Source organism: Aquarana catesbeiana, linkage group LG08 (genome assembly GCF_042186555.1).
Source record: "Aquarana catesbeiana isolate 2022-GZ linkage group LG08, ASM4218655v1, whole genome shotgun sequence".
NCBI classification, from domain to species: domain Eukaryota; kingdom Metazoa; phylum Chordata; class Amphibia; order Anura; family Ranidae; genus Aquarana; species Aquarana catesbeiana.
Window position 1 is genome coordinate 82,092,229 of NC_133331.1, and position 22,183 is coordinate 82,114,411.

General features: G+C 44.3%; 1 protein-coding gene across 1 annotated transcript in view; it reads left to right on the forward strand.

The window, feature by feature from the left end:
- DNTT (DNA nucleotidylexotransferase) overlaps positions 1-22,183 on the forward strand; it is a 670,580-nt gene that overhangs the window by 44,506 nt on the left and 603,891 nt on the right. The window lies entirely within an intron of this gene.

Here is a 22,183-nt window from a genome sequence, read left to right on the forward strand (position 1 = left end):
AATTCCTAAAACCTTTATGGAGGTGGGGCTAGGTCAGGTTGCAAAAGGCCTTTCAGGCTAGACCAAGAGCTCCCTAAGTTAGGCTATTCCCCTGAAGGGTCCTGCGAGAGGTGTATCTATGGTGGAGGTGTCTACAGAGATCCCAGTCCTGTGTGTAACAATGACCCCGGATGTAAGGAGAGACTGTTAGAGGGAGATAGTTGCTTGAAGTGCTGCATATGCCTTCACATGTGACTACTGTGGACCATCCACTAAATGTGATTGATGCAATGTCAAGTGACTCTGGAATATATGTTGATGTGATGTGACTGAGTACCATCAGTAAAAGTGCAACAATTCTATCCATGTGCATGGACATTCCTTATTTGTGATAAAAAGGTCAACCGACAGGAATGTCGAGAAGAGGCCTACCAGTGGCGGCCGCTCATTAGGGGCGCAGGGGCAATGCCCGCCCCCCGATCCATACGCCTAGCCCCTAATCTGCATCCAGGGCACCGGATGCATGGATTTCAATTGGGTTTTTTTTTTGCAGCACATGATTAGAGCCTGAGGCTTTAATTGGCTTTATAAAAGGGTGGGCTCGGGGCGCAGAGCCCACTCACTTGTATGATGTGTGCAGCGGTGGTTAGAGCAGAAAGGAGGAGTAGAGGAGCGAAGGAGGAGGCTGGGGGAGCTGGCGGCAGCCAATGAGTGTGCAGTCTCCGGTGTTCTGTAGAACACTGGTGGTGACATGCAGAGGCAGAGTTGAAGCAGGGAGAAGAAAGATAGTGATTTCTGTCCGGAACGTGCCGTGGCCTGGCTTTGTTCACCTGGCTGCTCTCCTACTGTTTCTGCTGAGAAGGAGGGGAAGAAATCGTATATGGGGTATGTGCGGACTCTGTGGCAGGGTGGGGGTTTGTTTGCCACTACTCCCCAAAAAATGGAGCACCAGCCGCCACTGAGGTCTATGGCATGGAGTGAGGCACAGTATGGGGAGGGTTCGGCCTCAGCAGGAGGGGCAGTGTTCTAGCAGGGCAGGAGCGGGGCAGGGACTTGTGCTCCTGGCACCATTACTAGCCAATCGCAAAGCCCCTTATACAGGTATCTGTCTATCACACAGTCATCTCTGCAGCTGCCTGTGTCCTGTACTGTACACCAAGAAATAGATTTTAAATGTAATATTTTTTTTTAAAGATGGTAGTCCTCTATTTATCATACTTTTGAAAAAAACTGTGGTCTACTTAAACTAAATCTGTGGTTTGAACATGGAGGGTAAAGCAACAAATATGCTTTAATGCCTTACTTCCCACCATTCAACCACCTTTCCTTTACTCCCTACCACTCTATGAAGTCGCCAGGAATGAGGAAAAAATGCCTGTGTAAAATCCAAGTCACTATAGTTGGAGCTTACACATGGCTAAGTACTTTCTCCCTGCCCCACATGATAGCAGCAGGCCAATCACCATCTCCTGTGGCAGGAGATGCTCAGGAGACAGCCTGTCACATACCTGGTCAGAGGCCGGAGTGCTCCTAGGGCAGAGCACCCCTGATGGAGGTAACAGGAGATGCCACATCCAAAAAAGCACGGGTTGCCAGCTGCGTTAGGCTGAAGTGCTGAAGAGATGTTCACCGGATGATGGCCTGACAAGCGGGATGTACTGCAGGGCAGGAGTCCCTCGGAAGTACCAGGTGATACTTCGCAGTAGGGAGAGCCAGGAGAAAAGTCAGGAGCCAAGCCAGTAGTCATACACGGGAGATCAACCAGGAGCAGAAGTAGCAGAATCAGGAACAAGCCGGGGTCATACACAGGCGAGTCAGTCAGAGTCAGGAGAGCAGGTTAAGGTCATACACGGGCAATCAGGCAAAGAGAGTCAGTAGAATGAGCTGAGGGTCAAAGCCAGGGATGGAGATAAGACAAGGCAAGCCGGATTGGTAGCAGGGAATCCAATAACATCATAGGCAGGAACACACGGGGGGCTAACGATCATCCAGCAACTTGTGGATCAGACTGCTGACTTTAAATAGGTCACTGGGTGCCAGCATCTGTCAAGCATTGTGTGCGTCATGGCACACACGTGTGCGTAGTTGCACATTAATGTTTGTGGCCGCGTGCCCATGCACATTTGCACTGGCATACGCCTGAGTGCCCTGCAAACATCGTCTGCAGTCCTGTTGAGTTTTGGCAGATGTGCCAGTTCTTCTGTGAACTATCCTCTGGCACAGCCCCATTTATATCTATTGGGATTCACTGTGTAAGTGCTCAATACCTTGTGGTAGGCTGTATATCTTAAGGGTTCATTTATAAAGTCTGGTTAACTGTTGCGGTGCCAGCTAGTGTATGACTATTTGAAAAGGTCATGTGAAAGTTTGAGGATATTTCACACTGGGAGGAAGCATATCTGAACATATAACATTTGTTTTCAGAGACTGCTGTTGCTGAGACAATTAGAGGTCACCCGATGTCCGATCTGACCTGCCAGCTGCCAGACCTCTCACACCGGGGCTGATTTGCTAAGCGCCCATTCACACCAGCTGGAGCACGTTATGGTGTGCATTGTGCACGTGCTCTGTGATGCTTTGCTACAATTCATTGCAGTGCTTGCTTTTTTTTTCTCGTTTTGAATTTTACTTATATTACATTACATTTCACTTCATGAGCACTTTGAGATGTGTTGCTATACATTATAAGGCACTGCACTGCATAAAATCCATGCCTGCAGGGTATGCATGTGAACAGGCCCTAGAAAAAGCAATGCCATGTGATTTGGTGCACCAAATTTTTTAAAGTAGTGCATGCGTCCAAGTGAATGAGCTGCAAAATCACACCGCAGCGGAATTTGCAGGAATAACACAGGCAGACATTCCAACCTGCAAAAACTCATTTCAGGGAGGTGGCACTCTGCGCCCCCCCCCCCCCCCCCCCCCATGGACTCACTGATTGCTAATGTTGTGTTGGGTGAGCATTGATTCCGAGCATGCGTGTTTGTACTTTGTTTTTTTGTGTGACAGACTTGTGTACACACGATACGAAAATATGATATCAGACCGTTGTCCGTCGAAAATTTACTAACCTGCTATCCAACATTTGTTGGAGGAAAGTTGGACAACAATTGTCTGATGGAGCATACTAACGGTTGGATTTTAGGCCAACAGTCTGTCATCACACAATTCCGTGCCGAAAATCCGATCGTGTGTACGAGGCTTAAGGGCAGGTTGTAACACAGACAAAACCCGCCCTTCAACACACCCACAACCCTCCCCACAACAGCGAGGCTCAATCTGACAACTACAGTGTCCCTGTGTCTCTCTTTACACTGCTTTCAATTGTGCCCGTGAAATGGTATCTACCATCGAAAAAACCTCCTATGATGTGCGCATGCGCTATGGTGACATCACACCAGCTGAACGAGAAATCAGCTGGAGTGCCCTTCCGTTCTGCGCATGCGCTGGCACTCTTCCACAGAGGGCACTATTCGATAGAAAACCGTCCGTTCTTCTCCACATGGAAAGCCGAGATGCATGGGGCGTGGCCAGTGTAGTTGATGGATGGAACCCTCGGCCAATCAAAGTGTACGGTTCTCTCCTCACACTCCCTCCACCTGAGGCTGTCACTGAAGGGGTGGGAGTTTGGGGAATAAGCTGTATTATGTGAATGCTGTAGCCTGAGCCAGGGCGCTGTGCGTTTTCTGCACTGCATGGGACTTATCCAATCTTGTACCCCCCTCCTGCATGGCAACATTTTGCCCAGCCCTTGTACTGGCCCTGGCCTTTCCCATGTGTTCCTGCAGGACTTCTTGTCCTGAGCTGACAGCATGTGCGGGTGTCCGGGAGACTCCCACACCTCACAGGAGACTTGGGATGTCCGCACAGGAACGTACACCTTGTTCCTATGCGATTCTGGTGTTAACTGGCCCTCAAGATTAATTTCAATAGCCCAGTTATATAAAAAAAAAAAAACGAATTCCTGTTTGTTTATTTCATCTTAATGTGAATGGATAACTGAAGCATATCTTTGATAACTTTTTGAATTAACATTCTCAACTCCTTTAGTATATCAGCCTCACTATCTTCTATAAGTGTACATAGTGTGAGATTAGATGACAGGCAGCAACAGTCAAGCTTTATGTGACCTCTAAAGCTTCGTACACACAATTGGATTTTCTGCAGACAAAGTATCAGACTTTGTCCGAAGGGTGTTGGCCAGGAACTTGTCTTGCATACAAACGGCACACAATCGTTGAACAACAAACACAAACGTAGTGACGTACTACGTGGTTTTTCATCTCTTTAGCGCCACCCTTTGGGCACCTTCTGCTAATGTTGCGTTTGGTGAGCATTGATTTCGAGCATGCGTGTTTGTACTTTGGACTTTTGTCCGACGGACTTGTGTACACACGCTCGGAAAATCCAACAACACACCGTTGTCCACGGAAAACTTATAAACCTGCCATCCAACATTTGGCCAACAATTGTCCGATGGAGCGTATGGTCGGATTTTCCGCCAACAGCCTGTCATCGCACAATTCCCGTCGGAAAATCTGATCGTGTGTACGAGGCTTTAGGCCTCATTCACAAAGCCAAGTCGGTCATGGTGCAGCCAGTGTCCTGTGGATATCTGTGGCCACACATTGTGCAGTTTGGGACAGATTATTGCATTCAGGGCCGATTGTGTGGGCAGGGCTTAACAAGTGTTCCCAGAAAGTGGGAGAAGTCAACAGCACGTGGTTGTTCTAATGTAGCTTTCTGATGTAAAAGGCAAATTACAACTGATATTAAGCAAGTCAGCCCCAATGGCAAAGGTGGATTCCAACCTACTTCACTTGTTCGGATGGAGAGGTAGCATCAACAAGGCACTTCTTTACACAAGCAATGCAGTGTAGACTTACAGGCTGACCGAGTGCTTCCTTGGTCAAGGTTCACACTATATATTGAGGTGCAGGACTGCGTGTAATCGCACACTTTCCCCCACCTACATCAAAACTGCGCTACTGTTAGCAGAGGTGCCATTGTGAGAGTAATTCTTAATGGCACCTCACGCACTGGGTACCGCAGCGTGGTTTCCTGTGCAGGGAACTGCATAGCACTATGTGGTTTCCCTGTGGCAGCATTTTTGGAAATGGCACAAGTACCTTTTCCCTCCATTTTCCATAGGTACAGCGGCCCATTCACCTTGGGTTCACACCTATGTGAATTGGATGCGGATTTCTCTGCATCCAATTCACATGACAGGAGATTGTGAGCGGCTCTCTATGGAGCTGGTTCACACATCTCCACTGCGGCTGCAGAGCATCCCATGGAAGACACCACCCTTCTCAAGATGGCTGCCTGAAGCCCATGAGAGGGGACATCTTTAGTCACCTACAGCACTTTCAGAAGTAATTTAATCCCTGCATATGCAACCCTATATCTTTTATTCCTTGTTCCTGTTTATTGGCTGCTGCCCCAGGTTTCAGGGTGGCTCCTTTCTGATGCAGCAACCTATGGAACCACCCTTGGGTGAAGGGACTAGAATTATGTCACCCTATACCGCCCCATAGCCTAGGATGGTAAGGCACTCCCCTGCTCAACCCAGGAGTCATTTCTGTCTTTGTTCCTCTGCTATCTGGATGAGTCACTTCTGACAAGTTTTCCTGACACCAAGAGAAAAATGGTAACAAGAAAGGGAGCACCAGCACACAGCCAGTGATTGACAGTCTCAGCTCTGTTCCTGTGTGCTGTGTGAGGGGGGTTGTATCCCTTCCCTCCAATCATCTCTCACATCTTTCCTCACTGAACTCTATGGTGTGTAATTTCAGCTCTTCACCCCATGTTTTCTGACAGTTCAGATGAGCTTTTTAAATTCTGGACCTTGAAAGTCTGTAGAGACGAGAACACTGCAGATAAATAGGTACAACTTATGTAGGAGGATTTGTTTAATCTCTGTGCATCACCGGAGGCCAATCACTTCACTGGGTATATGTAAGGGTTTTCAAGCAGGACCCTGCAAACCCTCCTATAATTTACAGCCAAGGAAGCTGCCATCTTAACCACTTGCCCTCTGGAAGTTTCCCCCCTTCATAACCAGGCAATTTTTTTCGATACGGCACATTAACTGACAACAGTCGTGCGATGCTGTAGCCAAATAAAATGTATGTCCTTTTTTCCCACAGAGCTTTCTTTTGGTGGTATTTCATCACCACAATATTTTTTTCTTTCCGCTCTAAAACATATCCAATAAAATAAATGGCCAATATGTATTCTGCTACTTATTTTTGGGAAAAAATCCCAATAAGCGTATATTGATTGGTTTGCGCAAAAGTTATAGTACCTACAAACTATGGGATATATATATATATATATTGTTTGCTGGCAGTCTGACACTAACTGACACTTTTTGGGGACCAGAGACACTAATACATTGATTAGTGCTAAAAATATGCACTGTCACTGTACTAATGTCACTGGCTAGGAAGGGGTTAACATTAGGGGCAACCAAAGGGTTAACTGTGTGCCTAGCCTGTGTTTCTGTGTACTATGGGAGGTGCTTTTACTAGGGGGAGACATGGATCCTTGTCCCTGCTTTGTAGGAACACAAGTTCCATGCCTCCCCTACTGACAGAACGTCAATCTGCCTTGTTTACCAAAGTAATGGTGGGTACCAGAGGACATCGAGTCCGCAGTACCTGCCGATCAGCTTCCTCTGTGTATAGTCACAGTGGGAGTGGTCCGGGGGTGGCGCACATGCGCGCCCTAGACCCTGAAGTGCAGCACATGATCCTGCACAGCAGTTTGATCTGAAGTTACCATGGTGCGGAACATGTCATCAGTTATGACAACAGCCATTTTATGGCTTGACAGTTTGGATGAGAGCACAAGCAACTGTGACAATTTCCATTCTTGGCATGCCTTGAATATAACTGTTTTGGGGAGCAGGTAAATCAATGGGTTTAGTGCCACTTTAACCTCTTCCCGTCCACGCTATAGCCAAAAGACGGCTACTGCGCGGACCTACTTTGAAGGTCGGGGGGGGGGCGTCCATGGACATCCTCTCATGCTCGAGCGGCCTGCGTGCCTCCCGCAGGGTTCGCGCGGTGCACTCTGTGGTCAGTGAGTCTATGAGACTCGGCTGCTCACAGATCGGAGTATCGATCCCGACCCCTTACCACATGATCAGCTGTCAGCCAATGACATTAACAGAGCCGGTAATTGGCTTTTTTTTCTTCTCACCCTGGTAGCATGAGGAGAATAAAAAAGCCGATCACCGGCGGCTGTGAGAGGGACATCAGTCCCAATCATGGAGAGCCTCTGCAGAGGCTTCTGTGCCCACTAATGCCACTTACCAGTGCACAACAGTGTCGCCTACCAGTGCCCACCAGTGCCACATACCAGTGCCCACAGTATCACTCATCAGTGCCCACAGTGTCACCTATCAGTGCCCACAGTGCCACCTATAAATGTCACAAATCAGTGCCTCATCACCAGTGCTGCCTATCAATACCACCTACCAGTGCCCATCAGTGCCACCTACCAGTGTCCATCAGTACCACCTACCAGTGCCCATCAGTGCCACCTACCAGTGTCCATCAGTACCACCTACCAGTGCCCATCAGTGCCACCTACCAGTGCCCATCAGTGCCCATCAGTGACATCTATCAGTGCCCATCAGTGCCACTCATCAGTGCCACCCATCAGGACCACCCATCAGGAGCCGTCAGTGCTGTCTTATCAGTGCCCCTCAGTGCCGCCTCATCAGCGAATATCAATGAAGGAGAAAAATGACCCGTTTGCAAAATTTTATAACAAACTATGAAACGTTTTTTTAATTTCTGTCTTTTTTTGTTTGTTTAGCAAAAAATAAAAACCCCAGTGGTGATTAAATACCACCAAAAGAAAGCTCTATTTGTGTGAAAAAAATGATAAAAATTTAATTTGGGTACAGTGTTGTATGACTGCACAATTGTCATTTAAAGTGTGACAGTGCTGAAAGCTCAAAATTGGTCTGGGCAGGAGGGGGGTTTAAGTGCCCAGTAAGCAAGAGATACAGGGACACAGAGGAATGCAGTTTGACTACCAAAGATTGTATTTATTTCAGTCCACAACTCATCTAAAAAAATGAGACTTTTTGACTAATTGCTACGGGTTACCGCCGCCGTGAGGCAGCTCATACATTCCTCCCATAAACGTGGCTTTTCGGTTTGTGCAGGAGAAGCATGACACCCTGGACCCAGTTAATAAGAACCTCTCCTACAGGAATACAATATTTTCAACGGCAATTGCTGGAAAGACGCGACATTTGTGAGAAAAGCATTTTAAAACCCTTACCTAGAATTGAAAGTGCTGCCTAGGAGGAATAAATATGTCTTAAAATATTCATATTTTCATGACTTTTTATGAACTCATTAAGAATAAGAGGAATGTGTGCAATTTGTTCCTGTTGGCAAGTCAGATTTACTCTCTGTAAATGGAAGGGGGAAAAAAAAAAATTGAAGTTCCTTTCTGTAATAAAAATCGGCACAAAAGCAAGATTTTACACCAGAAACTCGCATCAGCTACGCTTTCTTTTTGATGTGGGAGATTCATACATTAACAAAGCTCCCGTTGTCCAAATTCAGTCCTATTAATTATTCATTATTTACTAAGACATGCTCTTGTTCATAAAATAGTAGCATCGCCTCATTTGTGATATGAAATCTTCCGTTTAATGTGAAGCCATGGTAATAAGTGATACAAGCTGAAGACAGTGAACTGTCCTGAGATATTCACACCCCTACCAGACAGCAGAGCCAGGGTGGTGACCTGACCATTCTCTAGTGCAGTTAAAGTGATATTAAACTCAAAACCAATGATGTATTACAGGGATATGCAATTAGTGGACCTCCAGCTGTTGCAGAACTACAAGTCCCATGAGGCATAGCAAGACTCTAACAGCCACAAGCATGACACCCAGAGGAAGAGGCATGATGAGACTTGTAGTTTTGCAACAGCTGGAGGTCCGCTAATTGCAGATTTAAATACACTAACAAATTGAAGCAAAAATCCAGCTCACATTTCATAATCAGCTACAACAAACAGTTTTTTTTCTTAACTGCTTGCTGACCAGCGCACGCCGATTTACGTCGGCAGAATGGCACTGGTGGGCAAAAGGGTGTACAGGTACGTCCCCTTTAAGAAGCGGCGCGTGCGCCCGCTGTGGTCTCCGTGACCACGGGTCCCGCAGACTCGATGTCTGCCAGGTGTCCGCGATTGTGTCACAGAGAGGTAGAACGGGAGATGCCTATGTAAACAAAGCATTTCTCCGTTCTGTCTAGTGACAGGACAGAGATCGCTGTCATGTGAGGTGTAGCCCCTCCCCCCCACAGTTAGAATCACTCCCTAGGGCACACTTAACCCCTTCCCCGCCCCCTAGTGGGTAACCCCTTCACTGCCAGTGTCATTTACACAGTAATCAGTGCATTTTTATAGCACTGATCGCTGTATAAATGACAATGGTTCCAAAATAGTGTCAAAAGTGTCCAATGTGTCCACCATAATGTTGCAGTCCTGATAAAAATCGCATGATAAAAAAAAAAATAATAATAATGCTATAAATCTATCCCCTATTTTGTAGACGCTATAAATTTTGCGCAAACCAATCAATATACGCTTATTGCGATTTTTTTTTTTTTTTTACCAAATATATGTAGAAGAATACATATCGGCCTAAACTGAGGAAAAAAATAGTTTTTTTTAATACATTTTTGGGGGATATTTATTATAGCAAAAAGTAAAAAATATTGCTTTTATTCAAAATTGTCGCTCTTTTTTTGTTTATAGTGCAAAAAAATAAAAACCGCAAAGGTGATCAAATACCACCAAAAGAAATCTCTATTTGTGGGGAAAAAAGGACATTAATTTTGTTTGGGTGCAACGTCGCATAACTGTGCAATTGTCAGTTAAAGCGACGCACTGCTGAATTGCAAAATTTGCCCTGGTCAGGAAGGGGGTAAATCCTTCCGGGGCTGAAGTGGTTAAAGGTTTTACATGAATAAATAAAAACTGATCATTTTAGGCACCCCTGTCAGTGGTAAATGGTTTGTCTCATCCATGTAAGCTGATACACAAAGAAAATGAATAAGCTATCTCACTGACTAGACCTCAACCGTCATTTAACAGCGCACATAAGAGGGCCAGGGGAGTGGTAGGGAAAACCAGATGAAGTGCAGCACCTCTCAGATTAGGTCTGGAGATCTTAACCCCTTTAGCGCTGGCTGCGTGCAAATATGTGGCCTCTCTGCGTCTGGTGCTTGGCGCATATGAATTGCTGCCAAGAGTGCGCGCGCTGCGTGCTCCCGACAGTTACCGGTGCTTAACCAAAAGCTCCTGATCGCTCAAGATTGCTGCTTGCGAATGGACGTTTGTGGATCACATGACAGCCAATCACAGCAGTCATGTGCTCTTAAGTGACTGAGTGAAAAGGTTATTGCACATACACTGTATTGTCAAAAGTATTGCGACACCTGCCTTTACACACACATGAACTTTAATGGAATCCCAGTCAAAGTCCGTAGGGTTCAATATTGAGTTGGTCCACCCTTTGCAGCTATAACAGCTTCAACTCTTCTTGGAAGGCTGACCACAAGGTTTAGGAGTGTGTATATGGGAGTGTTTGACCATTCTTCTAGAAGCACATGTGTGAGGTCAGGCACTGATGTGGGATGAGAAGGCTCTAATCATTCCAAAGGTGTTTTATTGGGTTGAGGTCAGGACTCTGTGCATGCCAGTCAAGTTCCTCAATCGCAAACTCGCTCTTCCATGCCTTTATGGACCTTGCTTTGTGCACTGGTCCAAATGATTTGGTGGAGGGGGATTATGGTGTGGGGTTGTTTTTTAGGAGTTGGGCTTGGTCCCTTAGTTCCAGTGAAGGGAACTCTTATGGCGTCAGCATTCCAAGACATTTTGGAAAATGTCATGCTCCCAGCATTGTGGAAACAGTTTGAGGATGGCCCTTTCCTGTTCCATTATGACTGCACACCAGAGCACAAACAAGGTCCATAATGACATGGATGAGCGAGTTTGAGGTGGAGGAACTTGACTGGCCTACAAAGAGTCCTGACCTCAACCTGATAGAACATCTTTGGAATAAATTAGAGTGGAGACTGAGAGTCAGGCCTTCTCGTCCAACATCAGTACCTGACCTCACAAATGTGCTTCTTGAAGAACGGTCAAACATTCCCAAAAACACATTCCTAATCCTTGTGGACAGCCTTCCCAGAAGAGCTGTTATAGCTGCAAAGCGTGGGCCAACGCAATATTGAACCCTACGGACTAAGACTGGGATACCATTAAAGTTCATGTGCGTGTAAAGGCAGGCGTCCCAATACGTTTGACAATATAGTGTATGTTTCTAAGTACCACAGTTTCCTACATAGCAAAATTCTGTCTTAGAGAAGAAAGGGTAACACTGACACAGTCAGGCTTTTTACTTTACATTACTTTTGGTAATATCGTGTATATAAAACAACACAGCCTACCATTTCTTGGACTGCACTCACTTTTTTCAGGCTGTCTTTCTTCTATTTTTATCTGGTGATCCAACCAGCAATTCTGTTGTTTTTCAAAAGCACTAGCTATCCAGCAGAATGTATCAGTTTATATAAAACAAACATAAGAAGATGCCTCCATCTAGTTGTAGCGATTTTATTAAAAATAATAAAAGACAATAAAAATGCACTCACCAAAAAAAAAAAAAAAGTACTTAAATGTGGATCAAGGCTTGTCTTAAACTCATCTACAATAGAACTCCATAGGATCACTATGAGGCTGCAGAGCTCTGAAGGCATGCGGCTGACTGAAGCATAGTTCTTAACCACTTCCCATCCAGGCCAATTCTGACATTTCTCTCCTACAAGTAACATTTTTTGCTAGAAAATTACATAGAACCTCCAAACATTATATATGCTTTTTTTATCAAAGACCCTAGAGAATACAATGGCGGTCGTTGCAACTTTTTATCTCGCACGGTATTTGCGCAGCAATTTTTGGAACACATTTAAAAAAAAAAAAAAACACAGTTTCATGCTTTAAAAAAACCCAAAACATTAAAGTTAGCCCAATTGTTTTGCACAACGTGAAAGATGAAGTTACGCTGAGTAGATAGATACCTAACATGTCACGCTTCAAAATTGCACACGCTCGTGGAATGGCGTCAGACTTTGGTACTTAAAAATCCCCATAGGCAACGCTTTAACATTTTTTACTGGTTACATGTTTTGAGTTACAGAGGAGATCTAGGGCTAAAATTATTTCTCTCGCTCTAACGTTTGGGGCAATACCTCACATGTGTGGTTTGAACACCGTTTTCATATGTGGGCAGGACTTACATATGCGATCGCTTCTGCGTGTGAGCACACGGCTACAGGGGCACTTTAAATTTTTTTTTATTGTTAATTTTACTTTTCTTTTTTTAGTTTGACACTTTTGAAAAAAAAAAAAATTTTTGATCAATTTTATTCCTATTACAAGGAATGTAAACATCCCTTGTAATATGGATATGGCATGATTGGTCCTCTTTACAGTGAGATATGGGGTCAATAAGACCGCACATCTCACCTCTAGGCTGGGAAGCCTGACATAAAATAAAAAAATAAATGATCTTGGCTTCCCAGCCGAGGCGACGCCATCCGTTTGAATGCAGAGGCCCGGGCGTGACATCATACCATCACGCCCGGCCTCCGAACGATCATAGAGACTCCAGCGACCATTTGGTCCAACGGAAATCTCTATGGTCACCATCCGGGGCTGGCAGATCCTGTCTCCGACTCACAGATGGAAGCGGTGAGTCGGTAGAAGCACTGGAGGGCTGCGGGAGGGAGGGGCGTCCCCTCTCGCTGGCCGTAAGAACGATCAAACGGCGGAGCAGCCACTATGATCGTTCTTATGGTGTAGGTAATCGCCGGCTGAAAAAGCCGATATCTGAATGATGCCTGTAGCTGCAGGCATCATTTAGATATACCCGCTCAAATTCAAGGACGTCCAGGGACGTACCTTGGGCGGGAAGTGGTAGGAAGTACAGCTGTCAGGCTTTAGGCTGGAATATAGGCAACAGAGGCTTCCGGGTGTAGCAAGATGGCTGTGGCTCCAAACAGCACCTCTCTCGGCTGTGGCTATGGTTTGATAAAGGGGCGTTGCCCTGTTGCCCTGAAACACGCCCCTCCACCTGCTGTCACCATAACCCAAGCGAGAGAGGTCGAGTTTATTCTTTTTAATAAACTGCTACACCTAGATGGAGGCACCCTTTCGTGTTTGTTTTATGTAACCTGATACATTCTGCTGGATTGCTAGTGCTTTTGAAAAACAGAATTGCTGGCTGGATCACCAGATGAAAATAAACGAAAGAGAGCCTGAAAAAAAAGTAAATGCAGCCTAAGTGAGATGTAAGCTGCGATATAATAAATGTTTGCTTTTGGGTTTAATACTGCTTTAAGGGATGTAGCCTGGTCATCTCCCTGCACCCAGCCTGTGATTGGACAGTAAAGGAACAGCAGTGAAGAGTCCCCCGTCTGTTCACTATGCTCGCTTCTTCTTTTAAAATATTCCCGCTAGCTCACATGCATGCAGCTAACCTGATTGGCTCCCACTGCTGCCCTTCCCTTCCCTACACCCCCTTTTCCTGCCCCCCTTTAACTAATCACTGGCTTAAAAGGGATAAAATCCCTGCCTAAATGCCCCTATTATTCAATGAAATGTGTACTCACCGGCCAGGTTTTGAGTGTTCTCTTTTCTTCTGTGCACAGGAGACAGGGTCCTTCTTTGAGTGTCCATGTGACCACTTGCCTGACATGAACATTTCCTATTGGCTGTAAAGTGGTGGCGAGGTCCTTTCAGGATCCAGAGGAGAGACTGCTGTTATGACATCAGCAAAGGGACCCTCCAGGCACATCTGCCGTGCTCTATTACCGGTCCTCTCAACCCGTAAACAGTGGCATTGAGGAACATGGACAGCGGATTTAGGTAAGTATAAGATTGTTTTAGAAGGTATTTAAAAAATAACTAAATGGGTGAGAGGGGGTATAAAGCTGAGCTCCGGTATTTTGTATACTCACACTTTAAAGCGGAGTTCCACCCAAAAGTGGAACTTCTGCTCATTTGTCTCATCTCCCCCTCCGGAGCCACAATTGGCACCTTTCGGGGGGGAGGGGGACAGGATACCTGTCTTTGACAGGTATCCTGTTCCCACTTCTGGGAGTCCGGGCCGTGGCGGAGCTCCCTCCTCCTCCCTCCTCCTCCCTCCTCCTCCTCCTCTCCCTGTTGTCGGGCCAGTAGGAGAGAGGAGCGGTGCCTCGCGCATGCGCAGTAGGGTTCCCGGTGTGAAGCCGTAAGGCTTCACTGCCGGGTTCCCTTACCAGCAATGGCGGCGGCAGCACCCGACAGCTGCTGGAAACATCAGCTGCGGTGCCGACATAGTGGGACTCCGGGACAGGCAAGTGTCCTATTGTTAAAAGCCAGCAGCTGCAGTATATGTAGCTGCTGGCTTTTATTTATTTATTTTTTTGGGGGGGCGGAACACTGCTTTAACTATTTTCCTACCGGACAATTCTGACACTTCTCTCCTACATGTAAAAATCATAATTTTTGCTTGAAAATTACTCAGAACCCCCAAACATTATATATGTTTTTTTTAGCAGAGACCCTATGGAATAAAATGGTTGTCGTTGCAACTTTTTATCTTGTACGGTATTTGCGCAGCAATTTTTCAAACACTTTTTTTGGAGGAAAAAAAGCAGTTTCATGCATTACAAAAAAACCCCAAAAAACAGTAAAGTTAGCCCATGTTACGCTTTAAAATTGCGCACACTTGTGGAATGGTGCCAAACTTCGGTACTTCAAAATCCCGATAGGCAACGCTTTAACATTTTTCACAGGTCACCTGTTTAGAGTTACTAGAATTATTGCTCTCGCTCTAACGTTCCCAGCGATACCTCACACATGTGGTTTGAACGTCGTTTACATATGCAGGCGCGACCTAAGTATGCAGTCGCTTCTGCGGGTGAGCAAGCAGGGACGGGGGAGCTTTAAAAAAAAAAAAAAATTTTATTGTTAATTTTACTTTTATTTTTCTAATTTGATGCTTTCTTTTTACTTTTTTTTTATCACTTTTATGTAAAAAATGTAAACATCCCTTGTAATAGGAATTTGGCATGACAGGTCCTCTTTACAGTGAGATCTGGGGTCTATAAGTCCCCAGATCTCACCTCTAGACTGGGAAGCCTGAAATCAAATAAAGAAAAAAAAAAAAGATCTTAGCTTCCCAGCCAAGGTGGCGACATTTTTTCAAACGATCAAAGAGACTTCGGGAATCATCTGGCCCGCTGGAAATCTCTATCATCAACATCCGGGGCCAGTCGGTTCCTTCTCCGGCTCACCGATCGCACGAGTGAGTCTGTAGAAACACCGGAGGGCGGCGAGAGGGACGTCCCCTCCTGCCACCTATAAAAATGATCAAGTGGCATCGTTCAGATATCCCCACTCAAAGTCTGTGATGTCATATGACGCCGGGCAGGCGGGAAATGTTTAATTTTTCATTTTGATTGGAGTGCACCGATAGTTTCATGCGTTACTATGTATTGCGGTAACATGGGGTCCAGTGAGTGTTTTACAATACATTACTAAAAAGCAATGCGTAAATTGGTTCTAATTTATCTTTGGTATACTGTATATGGAAAGGTTTACATGAGTAATATTATAAATATGATTGTAGTCATGATAAATGGATAGCTAATATTTGCTAGAAATATTTACCATCCCGAAGTGTGATTTATTTTCCTAATTATTTTTTTTTAACTTTGCCATAGGCTCTGGATTTTCCAAAATGAGCCACAATGACAGAGAATTATGGGAAGGGGTTTAATAATAGCTACCATGATAAAAGTAGCCAGGCAGCTTTTTCTTTCTGCATACGATTCTAGTTTTTTATCTTTTGTATTGCTTATTCGTGAAAGGACTGCTGATTTTGTCCCAAGTTGCTCTCTCACTAGTGCAGTGGCAGCCAATCACACAGCAACATTCACGGCTCTGACTCAATAAAAAGGTAGGGGTTGCCTTTTTCTGTATTTATTGCTGAATACTTTGGATGCAGTTAGCTGTGGGATACTCCAGAATGCTGGACAGTAATAGTAGGACACTCCTTACTCTGCAGCTACTTCTTAAAGGGCTTGTAAACCGTCGTTTTTTTTTTTTAAATAACAAACATATCATACTTACCTCCACTGTGCAGTTCGTTTTGCACAGAGTGGCCCCGATCACCATTTTCTGGGGTCCCCCAACGGCTATCGCGGCTCCTCCCCGCATTGCGGAATCACCTACTAGAAGCACTCTCTTTGGGGGTCCCCGTGCGGGCCCCCCAAAGAAAGCAGGGGCGGATCCAGAGTCTAGTCATGTTTTTTGAGGGGCAATTTATCGGGGAAATGGCTGGTGTTGGAGCTTCAATCATCACGGCACCATGGTTGTTATGGTGTCAGGATGATTGAAGTGCATTATTTCTATTATTACATTGTAATATAAAATGAAATATTTCAACTCCCCATTATGCAGAATCAGTGGGAGCCCTGACTGTGTCACTTGCCACGTCACCTGCCACCAGATGAGGATTGTCACTTGTCTGCCACCAGATGCGGATTGTCACTTGCCACGTCACCTGCCACACGTTGCGTATTGTCACTTGCCACGTTGCCTGCCCCCAGATGCGGATTGTCACTTGCCACATCACCTGCCACACTTTGCAGATTGTTACTTGCCACGTCACCCGCCACACGTTGCAGATTGTCACTTGCCACATCACCTGCCACACGTTGCGGATTGTCATTTGCCACGTCACCTGCCACATGTTGCGGATTGTCACCTGCCACACATTGCGGATTGTCAATTGCCACATCGCCTGCCCCCAGATGCGGATTGTCACTTGCCACGTTACCTGCCACACATTGCAGATTGTCACTTGCCACATCACCTGCCACACGTTGCGTATTGTCACTTGCCACATCGCCTGCCACCAGATGCGGATTGTCACTCTCCACGTCATCTGCCACACGTTGCGGATTTCCACTTGCCACGTCACCTGCCACAAGTTGCGTATTGTCACTTGCCACATCGCCTGCCACCAGATGCAGATTGTCACTTTCCATGTCACCTGCCACACATTGCGGATTGTCACTTGCCAAGTCGCCTGCCCCCAGATGCGGATTGTCACTTGCCACATCACCTGCCACACATTGTGGATTGTCACCTGTCACACATTGCGGATTGTCACTTGCCACATCACCTGCCCCCAGATGCGGATTGTCACTTGCCACGTCACCTGCCACACATTGCGGATTGTCACTTGCCACATCACCTGCCACACGTTGCGTATTGTCACTTGCCACATCGCCGGCCACCAGATGCGGATTGTCACTCTCCACGTCATCTGCCACACGTTGCGGATTTCCACTTGCCACGTCACCTGCCACACGTTGCGTATTGTCACTTGCCACATCGCCTGCCACCAGATGCGGATTGTCACTTTCCATGTCACCTGCCACACGTTGCGGATTGTCACCTGCCACACATTGCGGATTGTCACTTGCCAAGTCGCCTGCCCCCAGATGCGGATTGTCACTAGCCACATCACCTGCCACACATTGTGGATTGTCACCTGACACATGTTGCGGATTGTCACTTGCCTGCTACAATTGTCACTTGCTGTGTCACTTTCCTGCTAAGGTGGTCTCTTGCTGTGTCCCAGAGTCAGGCAGCAGATTACCAGTCAGGCAGCAGAGAGATGATGTAATCTCTCTGCTGCCCATGGCTGCCTGCACAGTGAGGGCGGAACTGCAGGGATGCAGTTGGCCAGCAGCCCGCTCACACACCGAGCCACCCAGCTGCTCGCCTGCTCTCTCACCCACCGGCTCACTGACTGAGCCAACCGGCCCACCCGCTCTCTCACCTGCAGAGCCACCTGCGCTCTCACCCGTGGAGCCGCCGACTCACTCACCCGCATTCTTGGAGGGGGTAAATTGCCCCGTTGCTCTCCCTGGTTCTGCCCCTGAAAGAGAGTCCAGCATTTGCGTCCATAGACACAGAATGCTGGACTCTGCCCTGCCCCCCGGTGCCTGCGTCATTGGATTTGATTGACAGCAGCGGAAGCCAATGGCTGTGCTGCTATCAATCTATCCAGTCAAGAGCCGAGACAACGGGCAGAGAGGGTGAGCGTGTCTCCGGCGTGGGAATTACGGGGCTCAGGTGAGTTAAACGGGGGGGGCTGGTCAGTGACAGAAGTTTTTTCACCCTAATGCATATGATGCATTAAGGTGAAAAAGCAAAAGGGTTTACAACCCCTTTAAAACAGTCCCCTTAACAATATCTCAAGGAATGGACAGTACTGAAACACCATAAGCAATGCTCCAGGCCGGGCAAGCCTTAGAAGTAGTGCAGCAAACAGTTACCCAGATCCTGTGTTCAGGTCTGTACTCAGCAGTTCTTAGGTACCCCTCTTCTTTAGCTTTAGAGATTCTTAGTAAATAGGCCCCCCTAGCTTTAGCATAGCTGGGACCTCGATGAGCCTCTTGGCCAGTGTCAACTGGGCTGCTTGGGAGGGCGGTAGCCCTCCAGGCTGGGAACTTCTTCTCCTGGATAGGAACACGGACTACTTCAGTCCCAGACTATTTATGTGCTCTGCAGCCACCTACTGGGCAGGCTAGGACCCCATAAATATTCAGGCTTTTCATTGACCTACTCCACTCCTATGTTCTGGAGCTTTCCAGAAGGCAGGGAGAAGCAATCAAGCCTGCAGCCTGTGAGACCATGATCACTCCAAACCAATCAACAGCTTCTCCACTGATTACAGAGCAACTCAAATAGAACAAAATTTACCTGAAAGCCTAGGAGGGTGCTACACCCGTCTTCTAAATACCTACAGTATATTAGAATCTGTTTATAAATGTTGTTTTTCACCATAGTTCCTCTTTACAACAACTGACTTACTGTAGTTTGAATCCTTTACATTTGTCTGTTCAGTATTTTATTCTCATATGCTAAAACCATCAAACATAAGGTTGATATCCCACATCTAAATAGAACCTGGTGATGTAAATATTATTTTTAGTCTAATATGCAAGGAACAGGTGACAGTATAAAGTGTCAGCTCTTTTATCAGGTTCTGACATCCAGATAAAGATGAGCATGTGTTTCTGTTTAGTTGTGACTCAGTTGTATGGATCCTGTAATTCCGAGTGACAGTGTGTGGCACGCTGTGTCTTCCTACATTGTGCACCATTGTTTCTTGTTTATCATTCTTCCATTCAACTTCCTCTCATTTCTGTGTATTGATATTGTAGTTTATGTGGTTGAAAAATATATTTATAAAATACATTTTTATGTTTTTGCTGAACTGCTTTTGTTAGGGGGCCATTGTTAAATGATATATAAAACAGCGCTCGCAAATTAATTCATGTAATATAGTGATCTTTAAAAAACCTCTTGCAGCTGCAGGATAAAAGTGCTTACACTTTGATGATATATGACAAATAAACCTGCGCTAGCAAATTGACTAAAAATAATTGATTAACTTTGATAACGCCCTGGGGGAGGGGCGAAACGCGTCGACGTAACATCCTGCCTACGCTTGCTAACCAGTACCAGTGACATCACTTCCTGTTTTGGTGGAACGCACGCCGATCAGCGGCGAACCGACCAACTATCTGAATGCCTGCTCTGCATGCCGGTCTTGTGAGTAGCGCATATATGCGCAGGTGACCTTATGATATCCTAAGGTTTTATGCCATATATTTTTCCCTTCTTTTTTTGGTGGAACACGAGATCTATGGTCCCAACCATCTTTAACATCAGCATATCGGTAGCCATTTATCATCTTGCGGATGAATATGCTGGAAGTCTGCCATCTGTCCCTTCTGTGAAGGATTTTCTTAAAGCTATGGATATTCCATCATTTGTAAATTTGGATGCATTTGATTGTTTTGCTTCATTTTTTTATTTGGCGTCTATGTTTGTTTAGAGGCTCACTTCATTGTCATTCACTATTTATGAGAGTGCTTTTATTTCATATAATTTTTGTATTAGTTTAATGACACTATATCACTTCAAAGTCGCGCTTGTTCATCACATGTATTTGCGATTTGTCCTTTTCACTTTGTATATATTTTTTTTCTTATTAGTGCATTTCATGCACGATTTCACCCAGTGTGCGGCTAATTGTGTATGGTATATATTACCAATATTTCTTACACAGTTCTCACATTCACTAGTATTTGTATAGATTATTTATGATTTGGTTTTGGCACAGTTAATCAATTATTTTTAGTCAATTTGCTAGCGCAGGTTTATTTGTCATATATCATTGTTAAATGATGGCAACCTCCAGCTGGGAATTTATTGGTGATATGCACGATGGAAATTTTTTTTTATTTCAGCTTTATTTGTTAAGGTAATAATTTAATTTCTCATATTCGCTATGTTTCGGAATTTGTTTTGTATATTCAGATTAGACATGTGCGGTTCGTTTAGTTTCCGAATTAAAATGTATCCGAATTTCCAAATTACAATAGTATCACAATTGAACGAATCCAAAATACCGAATTCAAATAGTTTTTGAATAGTTTTCTAATTCGAATAGTTTTCAAATTCGAATTCGAAAAGTTTTCGAATTTGAATTGTTTTCCAATTTCCTAACAGAACAAAATAGAATAGAAAATAAAAGAACAGAATAGACTTGAATATAATAGAAACAAATAGAATAGAATAGAATATAACCATCTTCTGAAATTCGATTTTCAAATAGAATAAATTTGAATTAGAATACATAAGTAAAGAAAAGAATAGAAAAAAAAGAATAGAATAGAAAATAATGGAATAAAAAAGCAATAGCATAGAATAGAATAGAAAATAATGGAATAAAAAAACAATAGCATAGAATAGAATAGAAAATAATGAAATAAAAAACAATAGCATAGAATAGAAAGAATATAACCATTTCCCAAAATTCAAATAGAATCAATTCAAATTTGAATAGAATAGAAAAGAATAGATTAGAAAAGAATAGCAAATAACAGAATCGTATAGATAAAAACAGAACAAAATAAAAAGAATACAACCATCTTCCGAAATTTGCATTTTGAATAGTATAAATTTGAATAAAAAAAGAACAGAATATAATAGAAGGAATATAACCAGTCAATTTCCCCAAATTCAAATGGAATCAATTTGAATTTGAATAGAATACAATAGATTAGATTAGAATAGGAAGATGGTTATATTCATTCTATTTTGTTGTTTTTTTCTATACTATTCTTTTCTATTCTATTCGAATTCAAATTAATTCTATTTGAATTTTTGAAAATGGTTATATTATTTCTATTCTATTCTATTGTTTTTTAATTCTATTCTTTTCAAATCTCAGAAGATGGTTATAATCTTTCTATTTTATTCTATTCTTTTCTATTCTATTTCTTTTCTATTCTACTCTATTCCATTCTATTCTGTTCTTTAATTTTCTATCCCATTTTGTTCTGTTTTACTCTATTATATTATTTTCTCTTATATTCTTTTCTATTCTATTCTTTTCTATTCTATTCATTTATTCTGTATTCTATTTTATTCTCTTTGGAAATTGGAAAACTATTTGAATACTATGAGAAAACGTTTCAAATCCATCCGAATTTGAAAAATTTGAATCAATTGGAAAACGAATAAACCAAACAAATTCCGAAAACAAATGATATAAGAAGCCCTTTGTCGCAACTACTTGACTGAACTGATTGTGGACCACATCCCTGATACATAGAGTAAAAGTTAGGTTCCTGAGGTTGGGACTTTAAACAGGCCACAAACAGTTTTGTAGAAAAAAAATATACATTTATTGCACATTGATGCAAATCACAACATAGAAATGGGAATAAAAGCAACAAACACATATATTGGGAACAGAAATGGAAACAGCTGCGGAGAAAGCCCAGAACTTGTCAGATAGAAAGAAAGTCCAACGCGTTTCGAAAAAACAAAATGCAGATCTTCAGGTAGAAAGCGTCTCTCCGTGGGGGCACTCGATGAAGAGGAGGAGCCAAGAGCGCTGCCGGGGGACCCCAGAAAGGGAGGATCAAGGCCACTCTGTGCAAAACCCTTGCACAGAGCAGGTAAGTATGACATGTTAGTTATTTAAAAAAAAAAAAACCTTAGCCTCCATGCACACCGAAGCTCA